The sequence below is a fragment of the Jaculus jaculus genome, chromosome 1, assembly GCF_020740685.1.
Source record: "Jaculus jaculus isolate mJacJac1 chromosome 1, mJacJac1.mat.Y.cur, whole genome shotgun sequence".
Lineage (NCBI taxonomy): Eukaryota > Metazoa > Chordata > Mammalia > Rodentia > Dipodidae > Jaculus > Jaculus jaculus.
Window position 1 is genome coordinate 54,009,182 of NC_059102.1, and position 25,245 is coordinate 54,034,426.

The window sequence follows — 25,245 nt, forward strand, 5'->3', positions numbered from 1 at the left end:
GTAGAAGGATCTTGTAATTGGAAACACTAGGAGATGACCAGTGGTAGTACAGAAGAGAAAAACAGAGGGGTCACTTCAGGAGCTGTGTGTGAATCCCAGTGTTCCATGTTTAGTAAATTGTATTTGATTCAAAAATAACTTAAAAAAAAAAAAGCTAGTAGAGATCTAAAAGTAATTGCATATGCCAGTTTTTAAGCTTTCAGTTTTAAATAAAAGTCCTTTAGTTTTAATAAAGGGTTTACATCAGTTAGTATTTGGTTCAATACTATTTATGGTTAATTTAGAGATTCTGAAATGGCTTAAATTTCTTTTTTTTTCTTCTACCTCCTCCTCCTCTTCCTCCTTCTTCTTCCTCTTCCTCCTCCTCCTCCTCCTTCTCCTTCTTCTTCTGGGTTTTAAGGAGTATTTTGAAAAGAAAAGAAAAACCTTATGTCTGATCCACAACTATAGCCCTCCAAAAGGAAACAAAAAAATTGAATGAACTAAACAATAATACAAAAATAAATATAGCCTTGCAAACAAAATATCACAGGTTATATATGTTAACTATAGCTATATTTACAAATTTAGTTATGTAATTAAATACAATATTATCTTAAAGTTAATCTTAAAGTAATCTTTTCTGTGCTTTTACATACTGCATACTTACCATATAATTCCATTTGTTTTTTTTTGTGTTTTATTCTAAATAGTATCAACAAAAACTCAGGTGTTTCTTATTCTGATCAACCTTTAGAAGGTTTTTTTTTGGTTAAATTTGACTTAGTATGTTATGTCATCTAATTAAAAACCCAGGTTTTTCTGATGGGAGGATAATAATAGGTAACAGGAAATAGCTTAATGCTGTAATTTTCAAGAATTTTGTGTCTTTGTGTGTGAAGGGGAGTTTTATCCAAAGGTTTATAAAGGTATTTTAGAACCTGACCCTACTTGGATACTAGCCAAACTTTTGGGTTTGGGACTTAAATACTTGATAATGGATGTCCTTTTTCTTCAGCACAATTTAAGTTCTTTTGTCTCTACTTAGCTTTTCTACAGCCATTTTACTCAGTCCCTTTGCCATGTCTCACTTAGCACAGCAAAATAAAAGGAGCAGTCAGAAGCTATGGTCAAGATGCCAGAGTGAAAATGTCTTATACTATAATCATAAATGGTTTTAAGTATAAATATGTAGAGTTCTACTGGAGAAATAATCAAGATGTTTCTATTTTAGAAGCAAATTTTTTTTTTTTTTTGGTTTGTTTTTTTGAGTTAGGGTCTCCCTATAGCACAGGCTGACCTGGAATTTACTATATAGCCTCAGCATAGCCTCAAACTCAAGGTGATCCTCCTACGTCAACCTCCAGAGTGAGTGCTGGGATTAATGGTGTGCACCAGCATGCCTGGCTACTTTCTTTTTTAAACTGTGAGATGTGCTTTTGAAGTTATCAAGTTGAAATCTCTTCCCCTTCTCCACTTACTTTACTGATGAGGAAACTAAGGTTAAATGACTTGCACAATGGTAAGGTGTCATACAAATCAATGGGCTGGGCTGTTGAACTTCATACTATTCACATCGACAAGCATTGTTGCTTTTGTAGTTAGTACAAAACTTTTCTTAAATGCAAACAGCACATATGTGCCACCTTTAGAGTATAGAATTCTTGTTAAAATTTGATCTGTATATTTTTTAATGCAAGTAGGCTTAATTCATGTTTGAATACATAATTTTTATTTCCAGTTGTAATTTTGGCTATATGGGTCATTTAGTTGTTCTCCTTTAGAATTGTATAGATAATTTAAATTTATGGACGATTTAAAAATGTTCTAAAACCCTAATTAGGGTGTGTACTAAGGGGAATTACCACATTTGCTAGATTTTGTGTATTAAAAATGAGTTGGAGCCAGGCGTGGTGGTGCATGCCTTTAATCCCAGCACTCGGGAGGCAGAGGTAGGAGGATCACAGAGAGTTCAAGGCTACCCTGAGACTACATAGTGAATTCCAGGTCAGCCTGAGCCAGAGTGAGACCCTACCTCGAAAAACCAAAAAAAAAAAAAAAAAAAACAAAACCAAAAACCAAAAAACAAAAATGAGTTGGGGGATGTGCATTCAAGGCCAGCCTGAGACTACATAGTGGATTCCAGGTCAGCCTGGGCTAGAATGATACCTTGCCTCGACAAAACAAACAAAAAAATTGCATCTTGATCCTCATTTGTATGTCATAAACATTGATGTATAAACATGAACAACTCTCAGGCTTGGAATGTACACCTTCAGGGTTTTTTTGTTCTTTTTTAAATGCTAGTGCTGGAGTCCAGGGCTCTCACTCATGCTAAGCATGTACTTACTGTACAGCTGAGCTATAGCTCTAGCTCTTCTCTTTAATTTTTAGTGAAGGTAAAGTTAACTACTGTTATTCTGAAGAGCTTTATAAAATCCATTTGTTAATTTTAAAAACAAAAGCATTTGTTCTTGTGGGTTACTCTATGGTGGAACAAAAGTCAATAGCTGGCCTCTGACATGGGGTGGTGCAAGCTGAACCATGCCAAGGTGCTTATAGGTGCTGTAGCACCAAAAAAAGGAGTATGTGAGCAGACTTCCCTTAATTCTATTGCAGCCAAAAGCAATGCCAGCAGCCATGCTGCCCTATGAAGTCTTATTTTCTTAAAATTTGAGTGTTTGGAAGATGATGTTAGCTGATTAATAGTATGAGACTATGACAGGAATAAGTAATTATCAACAGGGTGGATTACTTCCTGTGCTCCCGCATATAGAACTAGAAGTAAAATCTTGAGCTCAGGCTTGGACTTACTTTTTCTGTCCTTTTTGTGGTAAAAATGAACAGTCTGAGTATTAGCACTATTATTTGAAACAGCCCATCTAAGAGACACCAAGCAAATGACAGTTTAACTTTCCCATATAACTTAATTTCTCTGCAGTCTAATTTGTGGTACCAAATCTGAAAAGAATGCATTCTTATAAAATAGGAATAGGCTTCCTATGGGGAAAAACCATTTGTCATATGCTCTTAACAAGGTTAATCCCTACAGACAAACCTTCTTGTAAAACTGTTCCCACTGGATTTAACTTCAACTTCAATAAAAAAAGGATATACAGTAAACAAAGGTATGATGAAATATTACTTGTTCTTGCATTTTTGCTCAAAAGTTCCTTATTTTTTTTGATATAGAATAATGCTAGTTCATGTAAATGGAGAGACTTAGAACATAATGTATTATGTTGTTTTGCTTCCAATTGGTGATCTTGTTATTTGAGGAGAGAGGGAGCTAAGTAATTTACCACTATATGTCTTTCTGATCTTCTCATCATAAGATAGAATAGAAAATATAAATGTTTTAAGTACAATTCAGATGAGGAGAGAGTACTAAATACTTACTGGCCTTAAATTCAGATCTGAACATAAAGAATGAATTAATAGTGAATCTGAATACTAGATTGCTGTATTTGTTGGGTATAAAGAAAAAAATTCTCAATAGGAAAGTAGTCCTAATATAAATTTTTCTGAATAATTTTTGCCTAAACTGTTCTCATATGTATAAATAAAAAAAAAATAGCTTGGGTAGTCCCACCCTTCCCCTCCCCTCCTTTCCCTTCCCCTCCCCTCTCTTTCCTTTCTCTCCCTCTCTTTCTTTCATCCTTTCTTTTTTGGCAATCACAGGAGGACTGGCCTTTTTGTTTTTAAAGTGAGAGAGAGAATTGGTGTGCCAGGACCTTTAGCCACTGTAATTGAACTCCAGAAATGTGTACCATTTTGTGCACATGTGCAACCTTGTGCACTTGCATCACATCACATTTTGTGTCTGGCTTATGTGGGGCCTGGAGAGTAGAACATGGGTCCTTAGGTTTCACAGGCAACCACTTTACAGTTAAGCCATCTCTCCAGCCATTGGGTATTAAATTTCTTTAGGTTAGAGTCCTTTTAGGATTCCTCACTGCAGATTTATCATAATAATTTAAGAAAGGCTCATTCAATGCCACACATAGAGTGCCACAACACTATTTAGTCCTTGCCATTTGGAAGATTGTTTTCTCATGTCCATTTCAAATTCATATTTTGCCACTTTGCTTTGTAACTTTCTTTTTCTGCCTGGCCTGGCTTATGGCATTTGTCCTTGTTAAAAGCATGGACTGTAAAATCAAGAGTCCAGAGCTTGAATTCCAGCTCTGCTACTGATTAGGAGTTTAATGCTGTGCAGAGTACTTAACATCCTTGAAGTAGGTTTTATAAACCTACCTTACCAGATTGTTTGGAAGATCCCATTATTATGGCACAGTGATCAAATGACATTTGCTGAGACTACCCTAGGTAGTCTCCTGAAATCTTTCATTCTTTTCAAACTCTGTTCTCTTTCTTTTCTCTGCTTGGATCCTATACTTTTTCTCTCTTTTAAAATTAGAGTGCCTCCTAATGTGATCTGTTCATGTTCAACACTTTTATTTAGACAATCCCAATAGACTGGCCTGTGTGTGCGTCTGTGTGAGAGAGAGAGAGAGAGAAGGAGCGTGAGTATGCGCGTGAGAGAGAATGAGATTGTTGGGGCACCAGGGCCTCTAGCCACTGCAATGGAACTCCAGACACATGTGCCCCCTTGTGTGTTTGTGTGACCTGTTGCTCTTGTGTCACCTTGTGCAGCTGCCTTACATGGGACCTGGAGAGTCAGACATTAGTCCTTAACCACTAAACCATCTCTCCATTCTTACTTTTATTACTATCTGTGATACTGAGTGGGAATTGTGATTTACATTTTTTGTTTTGATTTAGATGTTATTCATTAATAAATTTATTTTTTGTGTATGTGAGTGATGTTCATGTACATATGTATACATGTTATTTTGTGTGTGGACATGAATGAACATGTGAAGGACATAAATTTTCCTTAGTTATTCTTCACATTTTTGAAAATGCATCTCCCACTGAACCTGGACTTCACTGATTTGGTTAGACTAGTGGTCCATAGGCACATATCACCTTGCCCAATTTTATTTATTTATTTATTTTTAGCATGGATGCTAGGGAATTGAACTCAGATCTTCATGGCTGTCTGGAAGACATCTTATGAACTCAGCCATCTACCAAACCCCAATTGTTTAATCTTTTCAAATTGTTTGTTAGTTCCTGGAGGGCAAAAAAATTATACAATAGAATTTTTTAAGCTCAGCATCAAACACAATACCCTTTTCTAGTACAATAAATATCACTTTAGGTATTCTATTAATTTACAACTCATTGTGAAGTGATTTTAACTTTTCAGATTTTAGGAGGAACTAAAATTTATATAGCAAATTGTACTGTATATGTTCATTTCCACCCTTTTTAATACATGCATTTGTTGAGTAATTACTGACATGTACAGTGTGGGTCAAGAAGTTAACTGCTGTGTGAGTTACAACAATGGACAAAACTGTTTTTTTCTCTGTCCTGAAAGAGTGCACATTCCTTTGTGAGGAAAGAGAAAGGATGAATTGATATGCGTTATAAGTCATGTTTATAAGTTATGGAGAAAAGTAAGATGAAAAGAAGGATAGAGAAAGTTAGGTAAGAGAAGTGGAGAACCTACAATTTCAGATAGAGTAAATAAGATAATATTGGAAAAAAGACAAAGGATGTAGGTCTTTTGAAGTTTCTTCAAGTGTGTCTTTATAACTGATGCCTTGATGGCTGCTAGCATTCCTATGATCTTATTAGTCTTTTAAAATCAGCATCTGTGGCTGGATAGATGACTGAGCAGTTGTGGCATTTGCCTGTGAAGCCAAAGGACCCAGGTTCAGTTCCCCAGGACCCATGTAACCCAGATGCAGAAAGTAGCATATGTGCCTGGAGTTTGTTTACAGTGGCCAAAGGCCCTGACATGCCCATTCTCCCCCCACCCCTCTCTCTCTTTCTCTCCTTCTGTCTCTCTCTTTCTGTAGCTGCCTTTTTCTCTCTCTGTCAAATAAATTAAATTAAATTTAAAAAGTTTTAAAAATAAAATCAGTATCTGTTCTCACATCACTTTCTGCATTTCCATTTGCCCCCTGTTTTCATATTTATATGCTTTCTCTAAAAACATAGATTTTGAGGTACATCGTCTGGAACTTCAATTTTTATAAGGAAAAGGAAATAATTACTTGAGAAACTTTCAAATTTAAATCTTCCATGCCTACTATGCATCAAGGTTTAAGGTTCTTTAGAAACATTTGTAATTCTCATAAGCTATATCTAAAGTAACCAGAATTCATGTATGAGGTATTAATTGTAAAAATCATAATGCATAGTCAAATCAAAATTAGAATTGAGCAGACTGTAATTTGGTTATGCCCTCAATTTGCATGTCGGTAATTTAAACTGGATAACAAATCATTGGGTACAGTGGAGTCAATGATATAAATGCTGTTCCTCTCAACTTTTTAATGTCATTGCTTCTATGGCATAGCTATCACATCTCATCTTTAATCATTACTTATGAGTTAAATTTATTCATAAAACTTTGTATATGCCAAAAATGACAATTGAAAGGTTATTTCAATAAATAAAAGGTACTAATGGAGGAAAATTGTCTTGCATTCCATTATTTTGACAAATAAATTGTCATTGTGATATTTTTAGAGTGAAATTTTCAGTGTGCTAATGTCAAAATCATATTTTCCATTTCATTTCATTGCCAAATATTCAGCATTATTTGCCTGTCATCCATTGTGAGTACATATAGTTGCATATTTAGGCTATTGTACTGGAAAACTCCACAAATGGTACAAAGATATTTAACATATAAATATAAATATGAGTTTTATATCATTTAAAATATTTTTTGTGCAATCTTGAAAACAAAAGTTACCTTTCTGTGTTGGAACTTAAATAATATATATGTCATACTTATTTTTAATCCTGATTTTCATCCTTAAAGGCCAATTTAATAATTATACTTGCAAATGTGTCCAGGCATTTGTATGTGATATGAGTCAGCTGTGCATACAGTTTAGCAACCTGTGGGCCAGACTATGAAACATGAATACCTGGATATTTCTGACAGAACACCAATAAATAAATCACATTTGTAGATGAAAACATAAAAAGTTCTTAGAGACTTTGGAGAGAATTGAGTCAACATGTATGCTTGTTCCCCTGTTTTTAAGTACAGATTGAATATTTATAATAAAGAGAATAATGATGAAACAAGGCAGTTCATCACTGTGCTTTCATAGTTAATAATTTGTGGCTAATGGCATTTCAGCCAGACTTCTCTGTTTCCTACCTCCCTATTCCCCTTGGTTCACTTTAGAACCGACACTAAAGCACAGCTCAGTCACAGTTTCCACTCTGATCATTTGTCAGTCCCTTTTGCTGTTTTGCAAATTGTTTATCTACACTGTGGTTGGATGTTGAATGAAAAAAAATCATGAAAGAATATGTTTCTCTATCACGAACTTTAAGATTTTGAATTGTGAACTTTCATATTTCTGGTTTTAGGTTTTGAGTTGAATTAAGTATAATTTTTCAAATTTAGTATAGACTTCTAGAATATTTGCTAGTGTTCTATTGGAAAGTATATTTTTTGTTAAAGTGGCTTATTTGTTTTCTAAAGATTTTATTTGTATTTGTCTGAGACCAAAAATTTTGGGATTGATTGAATTTATAATGTGATACAATTAATTATTCCTTGGATTTGTGGGATATATTTTAAGATACTGTTTTAGTGTCCTCAATTATGAATTTCAAAAGGAATTGATACAGTGTCCCCCATCAAAGTTTGTTTCTTTTTCTTTTTCCTTTTTGAAGTAGGGTCACACTATAATCCATGCTGATCTGGAATTCACTATCTAGGCTCAGGGTGGCCTGGAACTCACAGAAATCCTTATGCTTCTCTGCCTTGTGATCCTCCACCTTTGCCTCCTGAGTACTGGGATTAACGGCTTGTACCACCACACCTGGCCTTCATCAAGTTTTTAAATATATAAAAACAAATTGTATTTAAAAAGTGAAAGTGGTTTTTATAAATTTTAGAAGTTGTAAACTATGTTAAACTGATATTATAGTTGTTTATGCCATTCATTTTTATAAATTTTAATGTTAGAAATATTTGTACATAAAGGTTCTTTTTGACCTTTGCTAAGCAAAACACTGAAATAATTTGAATAAGCAAAATAAAGAAACATGCTTTCACAGAAAAGGAGAACCTGGGTTCAACCCCCAGTACTGCCAGAATAAAAGACAGGATGTATTAATGTTTCAGATAATGATTTCCCTTTCTCTTTATAGTTACTAAGGTATGATGAATACTAAAAAGAATTCTCACCTGTAAGTCATTGATTACCCAACAAGAACTATGTGAATTATCAGAGCCTGCAGTTCTTTCTTAAAGAATTTTTGAAGTAAAAATGCATTGGAACTCACTTCTGTTTCACATTTACTGAGGTGTTTTGATTTTTATAAATAAAAATAGGAAGATGGATATTTAGTCATGAAATACAGTAGAGTGATGTAAATTAAAGAAAAGGAATGTATAAGGAAAAGGAATAATTGCATAGAGGAGCACATTACTCTGTGTTGCTTCACAGTCTAAGGTAGAGCTGAAGGATGCCATACTTCACCCTGCAGCTTGATAGTCCTGTGGAAAGGAGTAGTGAGTGATAGTAAACAACACTTTCTAGTTGGCCTATTTACCCTCACTGTTTTTTTTTAGACTTCATTATCTTTTAGTTTATTCTGCTTGATAGTATTAATGTATTCAATTTAGAACTTTTTTTCTTAGATCACATTTTCCTGATCAAGTTGGAATAATTTAATTTAACTAATAAAAAGTTACCACCTTTGTTAGCGCATTCTTTGTTAGTAATACACTTCTAAGTTGAATGTGGCCTCATCACTTTATGAGTGTGTATATGTAGTATGTCTGTCTTCAGTGTTTTAGTCTTGTTTGAGGAATCAATATTTCAAAAACATTTTCATACATTATGCTCTGCAGTATGAGAATTAAGTTAAAATTATTTTATTAGGTATGAGAATTCGGGAGTATTCAGATTACTTTGAAAATTAAGTTGTCTATAAGTTACAAATCACTTTTCTACACCCTTAGTGTCTGCTCACATCCATGAGTAGAGATAACTCATGAGTTGTTGCACACTTTCTTAGGAAGTAACAGTGACTCAAGGAGTACAAAATTACTGGCTTTTTCTCATTTGTGTTCTTTTTCCTTTTCATCACATTTGTAAAATGAATCATACTTTTTCTGTATATCCCATTTCAGTACTCATTCAAAATATATGCCTACTTTCATAATTTTTTTCTGCCCCACTTCTCATTTGCACTGTTCTGCCTAGCCTGGCTTTATTTACAAACAGCATCAGTTCTCCATCTTCATAGTCAGCCCATCCACCTTCCTCACAGAGTGCTTTGGTCAGACATTGCCTGTGTCCCTCTCAGCCTCCCTCAGCTCGCTTTAACGTTGGATTCTTTGTCCTTCACTTTTGGATAGTTGTTCCACGTTCCTCTGTTGCTTCTCTGTTCTCAACTCTGTTGTGTACTTTGAGAGAAATAATTTCTTTTTCTCTGCTCCTGTGGTATGTAACAGAAGAAATAAAAGCAGCAAGTGAAAAGGATAACCATTTTATTCAAAAAGAATAAGGTAGTACAGTTGGCAGATTAAAGTGCTCCCCACTCAGAATAGTCAGGTACAAGGAAGGGTCCAGCTTGCCATAACTATAAAGTATCCAACTTCATTTCTTTTAAATTTAATTTCTCACTTAAAAAAAAAGGCAGGCAATGTTACCACTAAAATATCATTGGAAAATTCTGGATTTATTTTTCATAGTTATTGTGTTTATTATTCTTCCTTGTATTATCTTTGATAATTTATTATATATGTAGAAGCTTTGTCATTTTCTTTGAGCACTCGAAAAAAAACCTAGCATCCATAACCAAGTAAGTCAGTATAGTCTCCTTTAAAGGTATGAGTAGTCCACTAACCTGTCAGTAAGTAGTCCATCCTTACCTATCTATAAGCAAATAATCAGTAACCTCTTTTAAAGATGTCCATAGGTTAAAATCTTTCGTTAATCTATGTTACTTTGTAGTGTGCTTCACAAATTTGTGTAGCAGAATTTTGATAGATTCCATGTTTCTCTTTTCAAGTGATGCCATATTCAGTTTTAGTTCTTAAAACTATAGAATGTTTGCATAGAATAGATTTGAGGATTAATGTAAAATCATTACTGACCAAATGGGATGAACAGAGAAGCAAAATTATCTTTTATAATAAAGTAAATTTTCTAATTTTATTTTCATAATTTTATTCTTTCTAGTTTTAGACCTCTGTTTAAGTTTCTCTTGGAGTTATAAATATGATTTTAAAAACCAATGTAAGTATGTACCAAGTATGGTACTCCCCCCTTCCTAATTTCTCAGCTAATTTATATCCATTATAACATTTCAAAAGACTACATGGAAAGAAAAACTTTAAATGGTAGGTAGTATAATTGAAATGTAGATCATAATCTCTTTGTTTTACCAAATTAGCTGTTCTGAAGATACATTTTTGAATATCTGTATATGTTTAGCATTTTGTCCTTTTTGTTAGAAATCTCTCTCAGTGTGACTTGTTTTTAATAGGATGTGTCTTGAATTGTGGGCCAGTCACTCTTTCAAAGTATTAAGCCCTTTAAACACACTAGTCAGCCCCATAGAGGGAAGCCTACAGGTTTATTAGCACTGCTTAGCTGAAAGCACAGCATACCCTTTTAGGTTGCACAGCAACAGACTCCTAGCAACCATAATAGATTGAATTTCTAAGAGTGACCAAGCCGGATGTAATAATAAAGCAAGAGGTACAAACAGTTGTCATGGTTTTCTTTTCACAGCAAGCTAGTTTGATTTGGGGGAACTCAGCTTTTTAAAAATGTGCAAACTTTTAATAAAACTACTACTATTTGTACATACTTTTGTTATTAAAAATAGCTATAATACCACAATTTAAAAACCACTGTTTAATAATATACTCAATAAAAAGGATTATCATCTAAAGTTTTTAGGAGAGTATTTTTATAAAGAATTTGTCATAAACTTAAATTTGAATAGTAGCCAAATAATCCTAATGTACTTTAAAATTAGAAAGAAAAACATATTTTTTAATTTTTTATTTTAGAGAGAGTAAGAGACAAAAAAATTACTGTTTCATGCTTTTTTTCCTTTTGAATTCTGCTCCTTTGAATCATCTCCTTCTAGCATTATGAATGTGATATAAGTGGATATTCAAATAAAACATTATGTAAATTTAAAAGTATATACAAAAGAAGCTTTTTAACTTGTACATAAATAACTTTTGAAGTCACAAACTAATAAGTAATATAAGTGAATTTATAAAAAATAAAATGTTTGATCTTATTGATAGTAAAGGAGCTGTGATATTTCTAAAGATGTAATTTCATGCTATAACTTTTCAACATGCCTTCTTTGTAGCCTTTAGTGTGTGCTTGCTAATGAAACTATGAAAAGGAGCTTAATTAAAATACATTCACAACCTGAAACAGGATGCTTCTATCAGAAGAAAGAGATCCTCTTCATATAGCTGTTGGAGTTGAGAGTGTAGCTACAGCCTTTGACAGCAGTAAGCTGTAAATATACACACATGCTAATGCCCTTGATTTGTTCATCTTTTGTGTCAGCATTTGGCAAAGATTGTTAAAGTGGCAGTTATAGTAAGCCTAGCAATTACAGTAAGGAGCAGAAATTAGGTATTTGTGACCTATTACATTTCATTAAAAGACGTCCTTATTAAAATGGCACTGCTTACTCTGATTACTTGACAGCTGCCCTAAACAGATTAGAAAATGCACAGCTTCAGCTAAAGGTAAAACCAACCTCTTAAGCAAGCTCATAGCATAGAATAAGTAAAATGGCATGGTATAAGCCATTTTTAGACAATGAATTTGCTTTAAGTAGAAATGTTTTATTGGTGACCACATGTCATGCTCCTTTACATAATAATGTCTCACCCACAGTGGCATTTTACCATTGAGATATTTTACTGTATCTACCTAATATTACACTAGTTTACTAATAACACATGTGTTATGGACCATTGTGTATCAAGATATCAACATGGTTTTATTAAAAAAGCCTTTTTCTATTATTACCACCAAAGCTAATGGTAAATTCAGTCTGCACTTAGCATAACTCAGACTTTTAGAACTTTTCCCACTAGATTAAAGTCTGAAATATTTTAAATATATGAAATTTAGGCATCTATTTTACAATAGTGAACCATCTGACTTTCTAGAAAAAAATTGTTATATAGCTCTCGTTAACTTCAGTGATGTTTCTGCTTGCTTTGGTACATATATATTGTTAAAGTTCATATTTGTCCTTTGTTGTCTACATCATGAAGTCAGGTGAAAACATGTTATATCATTCTGAGTGCTAAATCACACTTCACTGTTGATAAAAGAAGCACAAGTTCATCATGAAGAACACAGACTTTTATTTTAATAGAGAGTGATTGTAGTATGTATCTCAAACTAGATAATTTTTGCACTGATCCAGAAGTATGTTGTATGACATATTCATGCTGATTGTACTTGCACAAATATTCATGACTTATGTTTTCATATTTTCAGGTTAATATCTGTCTTGTACCTGTTGCAAGAGCTATGCCAGTTTACAGAATTATTTTGGGGTAAATGATGCCTAGTTTTGAATAAGTGAGTTGGATTCACATTTTAGTATCCCATTTGGTAGTTAATTTTGCTTAAATAATTTATATTGATTCTGGATATTTTATGTAAAAATGGATATGTTATGTAATCAATATGGTTATAAAATGAAAGGTGAAGTAGCAGGTATCATGAACTAAGAATTTTGCTTATCACAGCAGTCTAGTTTTTAAACTGTGGAAGCCAGTATTTTGATTTTCATCTTTGTGGCTCAATCTTTGTGTTGTAAGATACAAGGAGCAGACTCCTGCATCTCCCTCCTCACCTAGTAGAAGATAGACTTATACTTAAAAACATTGTGTTCAAAGAAATGTGTGATATATGGAATCATTTTCACTAATTGTTAGTAGTTATGAATTCTTTTGAAATTTTTTCTGGCAATTTCATACATGCATATTGTATTTTGATAACATTTACTCAACATTACCATCTCTTGTCCTCTTACAACAAAACCTTTTCCTCTTCTTTCTAGTCCCCATTCTACTTTCCTATTTTCCTGTATTTTTGTTGTTGTTCCTGTGTAGTTGGTTTGGTAACACAATGAATATAATTAAGGTTGCTTAGATGAGCAAGGGTAAGATGTTATTTACCAAACACTGGTAATTTACCAATGGGTACAAGCTGATGAAAATGTTTCTTCCTGCTCCAGTAACCACTATCTGACAACAGCCCCACAGGTGGGCTGTCACCTTGTGATCCCCTGCTTTATCCATGATGGCATTTTGACATGGTGCCTAGTCCTGTGCAGGAACCAAAGCTGCTGTTCAGTCATGAGTACAGTGGCCATGCCATTTTGGAAATGCACCTTTCCATATTACCCTTCCCTTTATCTAGCTCTAAAATTAAGAATTCTTCAGAATAAACTTGTATAAAGTGACCATTCTTGTCCATGGATTCAGTTATTGGGGCCAGATGTTTAAAGATTTTAAGATCTGAAAAAAATGTATGCTGATGTTAAATGTTCACCTACACAAAAATAAACTTTATAGAACAAATTTTTTATTTTAGTAAATATGTTCAATGAGGCTTAGCTGTTAATTCTTTTTTCCATGTGAAAAGCTGTAAATGCAGAAGTGACTAAACTGCCCAGGCTTATGCCAGCCTTTTTCATTGTTGATGTAAAAGAACCACAATGATCAGAGTCACTCACTATTAAAAGTTAAGTTAGCTGTAGAGGCACTTTAGAGATTGCCTTTGGTACTTTGGTCTAATTAAAAACTGTTCAGCATGCCCATTTATTCTTAACTTGTGAAAGTTACTTAAATTTTACTATATTTTTATTGCTTAAGTGACTGTAGGCCTTTAATTTAATGAGAATGTAATATTTACAGAATAGAATTGGCTTAAAATACAGTAGAAGTTTAGTTAGTGGGATTAAACTCATTTTAGGCAGTGACTGTCCTACTTCACTTTTTTGAGGAAGGCAATTACAGTATGAATTTAAGAAAAGGAAAAAATACTGAATGTGTTTAAAAATGCCATGATATTTTTCAGTTGAGAAGAGTATCAGGCTAAAGTGATAATTTTAGGGCCAGCAGAAAACAGTACGTAATCTTATGTAGATATTATCTCAGATAAAACCAATAGCTATTACTGGTGGTTCTACAAATATTTAATAATTTTTCTCAAATATAATTTATATGCCTATAGTAAACTGTTTAATAAGATTAAAAGTAGACAAATATTAAATTCAGAAATTTCAAATTAAAAACATTTATTTATTTATTTATTTGAGAGCGACAGACAGAGAGAAAGAGGCAGATAGAGAGAGAGAATGGGCGCGCCAGGCCCCCAGCCACTGCAGAAGAACTCCAGATGCGTGCGCCCCCTTGTGATCTGGCTAATGTGGGTCCTGGGGAATTGAGCCTCGAACTGGGGTCCTGAGGCTTCACAGGCAAGTGCTTAACCGCTAAGCCATCTCAAGCCAGAAATGTCACATTTTAAACTAAAATATAATTTGCTTTCTTATAACAGCCATGTCTTACATCAGTGAATATGGTGCAGTTGTTCACATATAAAAATGAAGAATATAACTGTACCTTGTATACTTAATTGGGTATTTTATCCAACTCAATGAAAATTCAGTTGTTTGCCTTATAAATGTTCATAGTGCATTGATTTTCCTCTCTTAAAAATGGAGAAGCTTTTTATAGTTCTCTTTCTTTATAAAACCACTATGAGTGGATGAATTGAGGGATAAAATTATATGTATGTATGTATACACTTTATATATATATGTCTTGCACTTATATATGAATGTATATTTGTAAGTGTACCCACTCACCTATGAAGTGTGGGCTTTTAATTGCAGTATAAAATCAGAATTTCATTTGTAAATACTTGCTAGGTGAGAAAGATGAATTGAAATGCCAAATCAGTCCAAACTCAATATTGATAAGGTCTTTTGATATGTTTGTGCCACATGTAGTGGTCATTTGTTGTCATTTTAAAGTTAATAAATAACTACTATATTTTCACTTTGTAATATGAATACAGAGAAATATAACTTAATAACTTATAATGATCTGAATCATACTTTTACCAGTTTGAGAAATTCATGGTTGCTAAATGCATGTAGGATGTAGCTTGAGCTAGACATAGTGGAACTATTTATATCGTATACATGTGTACAAACTACATATTTGACTTTTGGGGATGGGAATGAAAATAAGTGAGTTTCAAAAACATTTACTAGTGTATGACTGGAGATGGCACACATGAATATAAGTTATTTAGGGTTCTAAAAATTTTTGGATATAAATAGATTCTAGGATCCAGAGTTTTGTTCATCATAAAGAACTGATACTTATAGTATGCAAACAATTTCTGAATCTATAAAACTTTACAGCTGACAGGACTTTAGGAAGGTGCTTTAGTCTCTGGGGTCATATTGCCCTTTTTTCTTTTCCTGTAATGCCTTCTACCAAAATTACCTCCATTAAGTGATTTAAAGTCAGTAGATATGTAATAACTTTTTTTGATTCTCTCAATGCTCAGTACATCACTTAATTACTTGCTTATTAAAGACTACAAGTGTTACAAGAAGATAATGAACATAGGATGATTCTGGGTTTGATTTGTTAGAGGTCTTCAGAGAGGAGGCATGCCATGGTATGGCTGTTAATCCTGTGAATAACAATTAAGCACATGATAGAGAGAGAACCAAGTGTGATTGCTGTGTAAAGAGGTCAGTTTGGGATAATGAAAGTGTCCTTTAAAGAGATTAATCTGGTAGACCTGTTTGGTTAGATTAACGGACGTTGATTGTGAAATCAGGGAAAACTTCAGGCAAAACTTTTAACGTGGAGTGAATATAGGATGACTAATTTGGGCTTTGAATTGAGAAAGATCTTGGTTGAAATCTTTCTGCTATTCTGTAATGTTCAGTTTATGGATAATGAGATATAGACAACCACTGCCCATTGGTGTTATATTACAAAGAATGTGGCAGAGTGCAGCACAGGCCGACACAATGACAGTTAGTCATTGTGAATGTAAGACTGCTATTCATAATGCCATTATTACAGTCACCGAGTTGGTTGTAATGCAGATTGAGGCTGAGGAAACATCTGTAGAAATAGGGCATAAGAAGAATCTCCATCCCTAATATCAACAATGACCAAGAATATAAGTGAAAGTTCCAGAATTGTTATTCTGGGTATTTTAGTATTACAAATGAGCCAAGAATCTGTTGGGTAAAATATGCTTTAACATCCTAACTTGACCAATATAGTTATAAAATGAGACAGATAGCTAGAATACTCAGGATTTTCAAGGAGTTCCTTCCTAGAACAGTGGCAAATGAAGAGTGACTCATCACCCTGTCCCTGATTGTCAGTCTACCATCTTTGCATTTTATCCTAGGTTCTTTTTTTCTTTTTAAATAGAAATATGCCTGCATGTCCACCTCCCAAGGAGCCTTGCCCCATCCTTTTAGTGCTATATCTAGATAAGTCTGGGGGCCAGCGGTGAGTGTGCCTTTATTTCTTTGTGCCATGAGAAGGATAGCCCATGGCCGTACAGTCTTAGATCCTGGGACTCTGCTGAAGTAGAGTTTATTATCATGGCACTGTGCTAGACAAGTATATCACCTCATGAGAGAGACACAGCACCCTTGCAAGGTACAAGAGCAAGATGCCTGCTTTCAGGAGGATGCTGGAAATGAACCATTGACATGACAAATTAGTGGGACTTCTTACTATTTGTGGGGTACTATAAAATTAAAATAGTAGTAAAGACCAAATATAACTGGGCTTGAGGGGCAGGAAGAATGGGAAATAGCCATGCTTTGTTTACTATTGACACTCTACCATCTAGTCACCTGTTTGAATATTGCCAACCACATACAAAGTCACAATAATGCATGATAACATAAGGAAACTAAATTATCATGATGCCACAGTCCCTTGTATCCTATGGAGTGGGCAAATTGCTGTAGTTCATAGTAGTATGTGAGCTCACTGTGTGTAAAAACCATATGTGCTTAATATAGTTGGTTCTTTTTAAACAAATTTTTGAATAATTTAATAAGAATAGGCTCTGAAGGAATGAAGGGTTTTTAAAGTGGTGCTTGGCAAAGTGAATGATGTATAGCTGAGGGAACTTGCAGTACCTTTACATATCCTGAGCAGTTGTTGCAGTGTCACTTTGTGGTGGGTACAGAGAAAGAGCTGTTCATAGCAGAGATTTTATTTTTTCTTTGTTTGCAGAGGAGTTAATGACTCATAACTGCTATAGATGAGCTTGTGTTTTCAAGGTAGCTGTAGGGGTATTTGGAGAAAATGATTAGAATTAAAGTAGTAGTGTTTTTATATTTATTTCCAAAGAGAGTGAGAGGAGAGAGAGAGAGAGAGAGAAAAAAAAAAGGATGGGTGTGCCAGGGCTTCTAGCTGCTGCAAAGAAACTCCAGGTGCCTGTGCTGTTTTGTGCATCTGGCTTTACATGGGTACTGGGGAATCAAATCTGGGTCATTAGGCTTTGCAAGTAAGTGCCTTATATGCTGAGCCATCTCCCTAGTCCCCCAAATAGTAGTTTTATTGATATAAATATGTGCCTGCATGTATATATAATTCATAATCTTAGTTTTGAAAATTATGAAATATTTAGTCACTTCATTTGAAATGTGTACAATAAAACCTCATGTCATACAGTGCCCTGTATTCATAGTGACAGCAATGTAATAGGAAAATCTGATGACAGACTTAAAATTTCCAAGTTCTTTTTGAGAATTTGGTGTGTTCAGTAATGTATGTGATTTCATTTTGCTGACTCTGACTTATACACTATATACACAACAAATTCCTGTGATTATTTTAGTGCTCCTTTTTTCCCTAAATACATGGATTTAGATTTCTATTAGTTCATATGTGTTCAACCTGTTGGCTGTGTTATTTTTCCATTGTAATGAATCAATATAAAAATTTATGGCCAACTGTCAATATCACCTCTACCTTTTGTTTTTGTTGTTGTTGGTTTTTTTTTGAGGTAGAGTTTCACTCTAGTCCAGGCAGACCTGGAATTCACTACTATTCTCATGCTGCAAGTGCTGGGATTAAAGGCATGTGCCACCATGCCTGGCTATCACCTTTAACTTATAGAAAAATGAAACCAAAACTGAATCATAGTAGGCAACTATGTAACTAGAAGACATAGTGTACTTAAACCGATCTTTGATATCATAGGCCAGATTTAGGGCAGCAAATATATATAGGCAGATATAAACAAATACACACATACATGTAGTGATGTCATTGTAATCCTAAAATTAATTACCCAATAAAGATCATTTGTTTCAAGAAAAAAAATCTTTTACTATTTTTCCTAAAGATTACCTTTTAAAAAATTTAATAAACTTGGATAGCATTTGTATTTTATTGATTTCCTCTTCTATGTGGTCAATTCATGTATCTTTTGCTTATTTACAAGAAATCATGTTTGGTTTTAAGAATGAGAAAATGTCTGTCAGCTGTTAATTCATTCTCATTTTTGTTTCTTTAAACACAGGAAGTTAGCACAGTGATTTCAAAAGCTTTTGCTTACTATTTTCCCTCATTTTGATCTTACCTGCTTATTACAATGTTATTTTTATTATTTATATTTTATGTTTTTAAAAATATTTCCCTTTCCTGTAAAATTAAAACCATTATCATATCTGGCTCAGTGTGAAATTAAGAAATAGAGATTTAGTTGTGAAAAATATGTTTTTAGTAATTTGGGCATATACATACTCTATAACTTAAGATTAATAGCTTCTAGATGTCTTAGGAATTTTTATGCTAACCTAATTGTTCTTGGTTTTAAATCTTTGAGACTTTTTCATTATGGCATTTTATAATAGAGAGTACCTTGAGTTGCCCCACAGAAAGCATAGAGGGTTATTTGATCACATGTTCTCTCTACATACATGAAAGAATACTTGATTCTGTCATATGTCTGAGTTTTCCCAAAAACACATTTAAGATTTTGTGATAGGTTTTCCCTTTCCTGATGGTTGGCAATATGATAGCTACCTTTAAAAATATTATTTCATATACATTAGAGACAATTCTTTGTGATTAGAGTTTTTATTTTAAAACACTTCAAAACCCCATTTTTCTGTGGTTCTATAGAAAGTACAAAAGCACTCTCTTTTGTCTATTACCTATGTCTTTGCACCTCCACATGTCTTGAGTAGAAATAAAGGCGTATTGCATTTAAATGTATTGTAGTCACCCCACAAAGGTTACAGGGAAAGCAATAAGATAAAATATTGAAGCTTTTATAATGTGACATATCCAGATATTTCTCCAGCTTACAGATCTTTAGAGATACTGAAACAAAAAACTTTTAGTCTTCTCCTGGAAAATTCATACCCATGTATCTGGATTTGATATTCTAAAATAATAGGTAAGTAGTTATCTTTCCTGAATTTCCATAGTCTCATAAATTACAAGGCATCAATCATATATTAGAATAAGTTCTACTTAAGGATAGGACGTTAAAAGCACACTCTTTATGAAGTTTAGCCAATCACATTATCATGTGGACCAGTGGATATTAAGTATTTATTAAGAGGAATTGGCTAGCATATTGCTGATGTCATAATTCTCCTACTCACTAATGGGCTTGTTAATAATACAGTTTGGTTGTTTGACCATCTGCTTCCCCTATAAACTATATTGTTAAGAGAAGCCTTTCACTGACATTCAGAAAGGTGAAAGGAGCTTGTTGGATATATGGGTGGTGGGAGTTACATAAGAAAGGGATAGGCTTAGTTTCTGTTGTGTGTAAGTTGCTCATCAACATTGGTCTTTTAGATGTTTGCTCTGTAGTTACTTTCTTACCTTTCCAAGTTCAATGCAATTGCCTGTCCATTCAGGATGATTAAATCTTGTGACTTTCCATCTCCTGTCCCAGTATAAAATGGAGCCGGGCATGGCGGCACACACCTTTAATACAAGCACTTGGGAGGCAGAGGTAGGAGGATTGCTATGAGTTTGAGGCCATCCCTAGACTACATAGTGAATTCCATGTCAGCCTGGGCTAGATTGAGACCCTACCTCAAAACAAAAACAAAGAAATGCAATGTAAATGATTAAAGTTGGTATTTTAAGATAAGTATGTGGTTTCTATTTTATTGAGTATATAATCTAGTAATTGTTTTAATAATTTACCTTTTTAATGTAGTTTACTTTTTATTTGATGTTGGATATTCAATCTATGGCCTCACATATGCCTTGAAAATGGTCTACCACTGAACTATATATTCAGCCATAATTTGTTTATTTGTGCTGTGGTGGGAATTGGACCTAAGGCTTCATACATGCTAGATAAGCTGTCTACCTCTGAGCTGCACCCCCAGCCCAAACATTCATCTTTAAAATTACATTTTTCATGTTTATTCCTTACTTGTAGTAATTTTGCTTATATATATCCAATAAAATATATAGTGAGGAAGTAGAATCTGTCGTCCTTTGTGGAGACCATATAGTGTTATATTTCAAGTTGATTTATGTATTCTTTCTGTTTAGCCCATATCACTAAGTAAAACCTGCTTCTATGGGAAGATAAATACACAAATGATAGTTAAGAGACAAAGCTCAAGAGAAATTCATTAGAATTATATCTATCTGTCTATCTATCTAATCTATCTATCTATCCATCTAATATATATATGTATATAATTTTTTTGAGGTAGGGTCTCACTCTGGCTCAGGCTGATGTGGAATTCACTATGTAGTCTCAGGGTGGCATTGAACTCATGGTGATCCTCCTACTTCTGCCTCCCAAGTGCTGGGATTAGAGGCATGTGCTACCATGCCCGGCTGAGAACTATGTTTTTTATTCCTCTCTCACTCCATTCCCTCCCTCTCTCCTCCCCTTTCTCCCTCTCTTCTTTGTTCCCTCCCTCCCAACAGAGCCTCACTTTGAATGTTAGCCTAGACTCAAACCCATAATGCCGCATCAGCCTCCCAGTTTGGAATTGCTGGGATTCCAATTGTATATTAATATACCCAGTTCCTGCACTCTTCCATTTCAAACCTCTGTGTGTGTGTGTGTGTGTGTGTGTGTGTATACACACACACACACACACACACACACACACACACACACACACACATATAAAGGATTTTTATTTACTTATTAGGGAGAGGGAGAGAGAAAGAGAGTGGGTACATCAGGGCATCGGTACTGCAAATGAACTCCAGACACATGTGCCACCTTGTGCATCTGGCTTACGTGGGTCCTGGTGAATCAAACCTGTGTTCTTAGGCTTAACAAGCAATGGCCTTAGTCACTAAGCTCTCTCTCCAGTTCTCAAACCTGTATTTCTATAAATGTCCTTCACAGAATATACCAGAAGTTCCCATATACACACATTTCTCAAAAATTTTTTATGTATGTATGGTTATAGCAAGGTTGTAAGAAAGACCAATAATTTTTTAAAAATATTTATTTTCACATAGAGAGAAGAGAGAGAAAAAGAGAGAGGAGAGAGGGCATATGGGTACACCAGGGCTCCTAGCCATTAAAAATTAACTCCAGATGCATGGACCACTTGTGTATCTGATTTTGTGGGTACTGGAAATTCAACCCCAGATAGTTAGGCTTAGCAGGCAAACACTTTAACTGCTGAGAAATCTCTCCAACTGGATATATAGTTTGTATATATTCAGTATGATATGTAACATAACTGTGCATTTATGGGTAGGAGTTATAATTTAAGTGTTATAATAATCTTTATCACTGTATATTTAAAATACTAGTTCTTTCAAATATTTTTTTCCCTAGGAAAATTTACAACTTTATTGCATTATTCACTTGATGAGATACTGATACTCTTTTTTTAATATATTCTTTTTCCTTAACAATTTTCATAATTGGGTATATCTGACTATGGGCTTTGCCTATCTAGTAATTATAAAAGCTCATGTGTATTTGAAAAAAATGTTTTTTGCCACATACTTACGTTAATTCTTATAAGTATGTTTATAAATTTAATTTAGATGAAATAAACCAGTGGATATGTAGTAGAAATGGAGATGTCTTTAAGTCACATCCAGTTAAGCAATAGAAAACAATTTCTCTTTTCTTCACTTTTAATAGCATTAATTTCCTTTGTTGCGAAGCTTCTTGGAAAAAGGGAGTAGAGGAAAGGAGCATGATTACTTTTACAAATTAACAAAATATTTAGTTCAATGATTATATTATACATCATATTTAAATACTGGTTCTTACCTTACCAAGTCCTTACGAGTATAGGACTTTTGAAAACTTTTTCTATTGGACAGTTTTTTGGCATAGTGATTGTCACTGGACCACGAATTATGAATTGGAAATAGGTTGAGGAACACCTGTCTAGCTACACAAGTAATATGTTTAAGAACCAACTTGTGAACCCTCATCTTGTGACTCTGTTTACAAATTTACTTGCATTTCTTTTTACTTTATTGTTATGAACTTCTATCCACAATAAAATGCCATATTGACATATATTATTGTATCATTATATAGTACAATATATACAATATGTAATATGTTGACATATGTTCAGAGGAGAGAGGTCAGTTACCTTTTTGAAACCTTGAACTAAGTAGAGCTTAAATTATGGAAAAGGTGATCTTGATTTGCCATAAAGAGACTCCCTAAAAGGTCACTAAGCTCTGGAGTTGGATACAGATAAATTTTTAGCATCTTATTTACCATAAAAATCTTGTAGATGGAAAAGGATTAATATTCAGCTAATATGTGTACTACTTATGTCTCTGGCAGGCTTAGGTTTCTTTTGTTGTAGTTATGCTTCTAGTTGTTTGGAAAAGTAATTCTGTATTCCTTTTATATTCATAATTGAAAATATTACATGTAATTTATGGAGATTTAAAAATTATTTTTTCATAAGTATATTAAGATAAAAATTAGAAATACATTTGAGACTATAGAATTAATATTCCTTTATCTCAAAAAGTAAATTCCATGTTGTTATGACTTTAAAAATACTTGATAAAGGGCTGGGAGATGGCTCAGTGGCTGTGCAAGAATGAGGGTCACCTAACAACCTGAGCATGCAGCACATGCCTGTAATCTTAGCACTGGAGAGGTGGAGATAGGAGATTCCCTAAGGCTTCTTGACTGGCTGTTCTAGCCAAATTGGTTATATCTAGATTCAATTAGAGACCCTGTCTTAACAAATAAGGAGGGAAGTGGCTAAGGAAGATATTTTATAGCTTAGATGGCTGGTCTCCATATGCACCTGTGCAAATACATGTGCCCACACATGTGAACATGCATACACACTGACACCACACTCATGAAAAAAAACAAACAAAGAAAAACTAGACATTGGGGCGGCGGGGGAGGGGGAACTCAATGGTAAAAGCTCAGGTAAGGCTGGGTGCTGCAGTAGGCATCTAACCCTAACACCTGTAGTGAAAAGGGATATGGAAAATCTATAGGAAGCTCACTGGCTAAGTAGTCTGTAGTACTGTGGTCAAAAATGAAATGAAATATCCTGCCTCAAACAATGTAAAAATTGAGAACTGACACCTGAAAGTCCTCTGACCTTCACATGTACTCACCCAAATCCATCACATCCACATGCGTACACACACACACACACACACACACACACACACACACACACACAAATTCCTAAGGTTGGAAAACTTGTCAAGAATGAGAATAGAGCAGTACCATTTGGTAGGGTGGTCTAGTATAAGTAGTTCATTAGCTTATGTCTAACTTGAGTTAGACCCTTTGTTGACTGATTTATTAATTCAGTACACTGTAATACATGGGCAGTAACTGTTGACTTGTTGCAAAAAACAATCAAGGGGTATGGGTATGTACACACTACATAATGTGATGCTTGATATTTAATGCTTAATAATTCATAGTTTGCTCCATTTTCTCATGAGTTTAAAGCCTCTCCCTAAGTTAGATTACAGGGCCTCTGGCCACTGCAAATGAACTCCATATTCATGTGCCATCTTGTGTATCTGGTTTACGTGGGGCCTGGGTAATTGAACTGGAGTCTGTAGGCTTCACAGGCAGGTGCCTTAATTGCTAAACCATCTCTCCAGCCCTCATTTTGCTTTATTTTGAAGACATAATTATCTTAGGTTTTCTCTGGCCACTTCTCACCCCTATACCTACTCCCTGCCTTTGGGTAAAGATATCGCTGATCATAGAATTCCCCTAGGAGTAGTGTAGCCCAGTTAAAAAAAAAAAACTTAAGTAGACATAGAAAACTATGCTTCTCTGTCATCATTTCTTTTATTCTTTCATGTTATTTGAATCTCAGTCTGCACCATAAATTGCTTATTTCGATTTTATTCAAGAGATAATTATTTAATGATTGCTGTAAACAGATTAGATACAAAATTTAACATGATATCATAGACCCTATCTCAACAGGGAAACTATTATTATAGATGGTGCAGTTCATAGTTAAGTATCCCATGTTGAAGCATGTTTAACATCTTTTGGCCCAAATGGCCTTAGAAGCACTTACTTTCCCCTAGCATTGTGACAACATGGATATAAACATTTCCATATTCTTGGTAAGCATGGGGTAATGGCATAATAAAGTTATTTATTCAGTCTTGATGCTTGCCTACCACTATCCAAATAAAATAATTGATTTTAAAGATTTACTTTGTTAGAGTACTGGCTTTATGCAAAGTAAACATCTGAGGGATATGGAAGGAAAATGACTAAACTGATTACATTCTTACTGCAGTGCTTAATCTCAAAAACAAGACTGGGAATGGATAATCTACCCATGGCTAATAGAGAAGTTCCATTATACTGAGTAAATTATAAGCATAAGTTAATAAGCTCCCAAGTTAACTTACCAAGTGGTACTGGATTCTTTCCAGCTGTGGAATTAAAGTCTCTTGTAAGTTACATATTCACTGCTCAGAAATATAATACATCATACCCATGCCAAGTATAACATGCCAGACTTCATTTCTGCTTCACATTCATTTTGAGCAACATTTTAAAAGAAATTAAAAAAATCTAGTACTTGTGAGCAGAAACAAAAAGTGTTTTGTTTTGGTGATTTTGAATTTGTCATTGG

At 34.1% G+C, this 25,245-nt stretch overlaps 1 protein-coding gene across 6 annotated transcripts in view; it reads left to right on the forward strand.

Moving 5' to 3' along the window:
* Rfx3 (regulatory factor X3) overlaps positions 1 to 25,245 on the forward strand; it is a 267,617-nt gene that overhangs the window by 12,313 nt on the left and 230,059 nt on the right. The window lies entirely within an intron of this gene.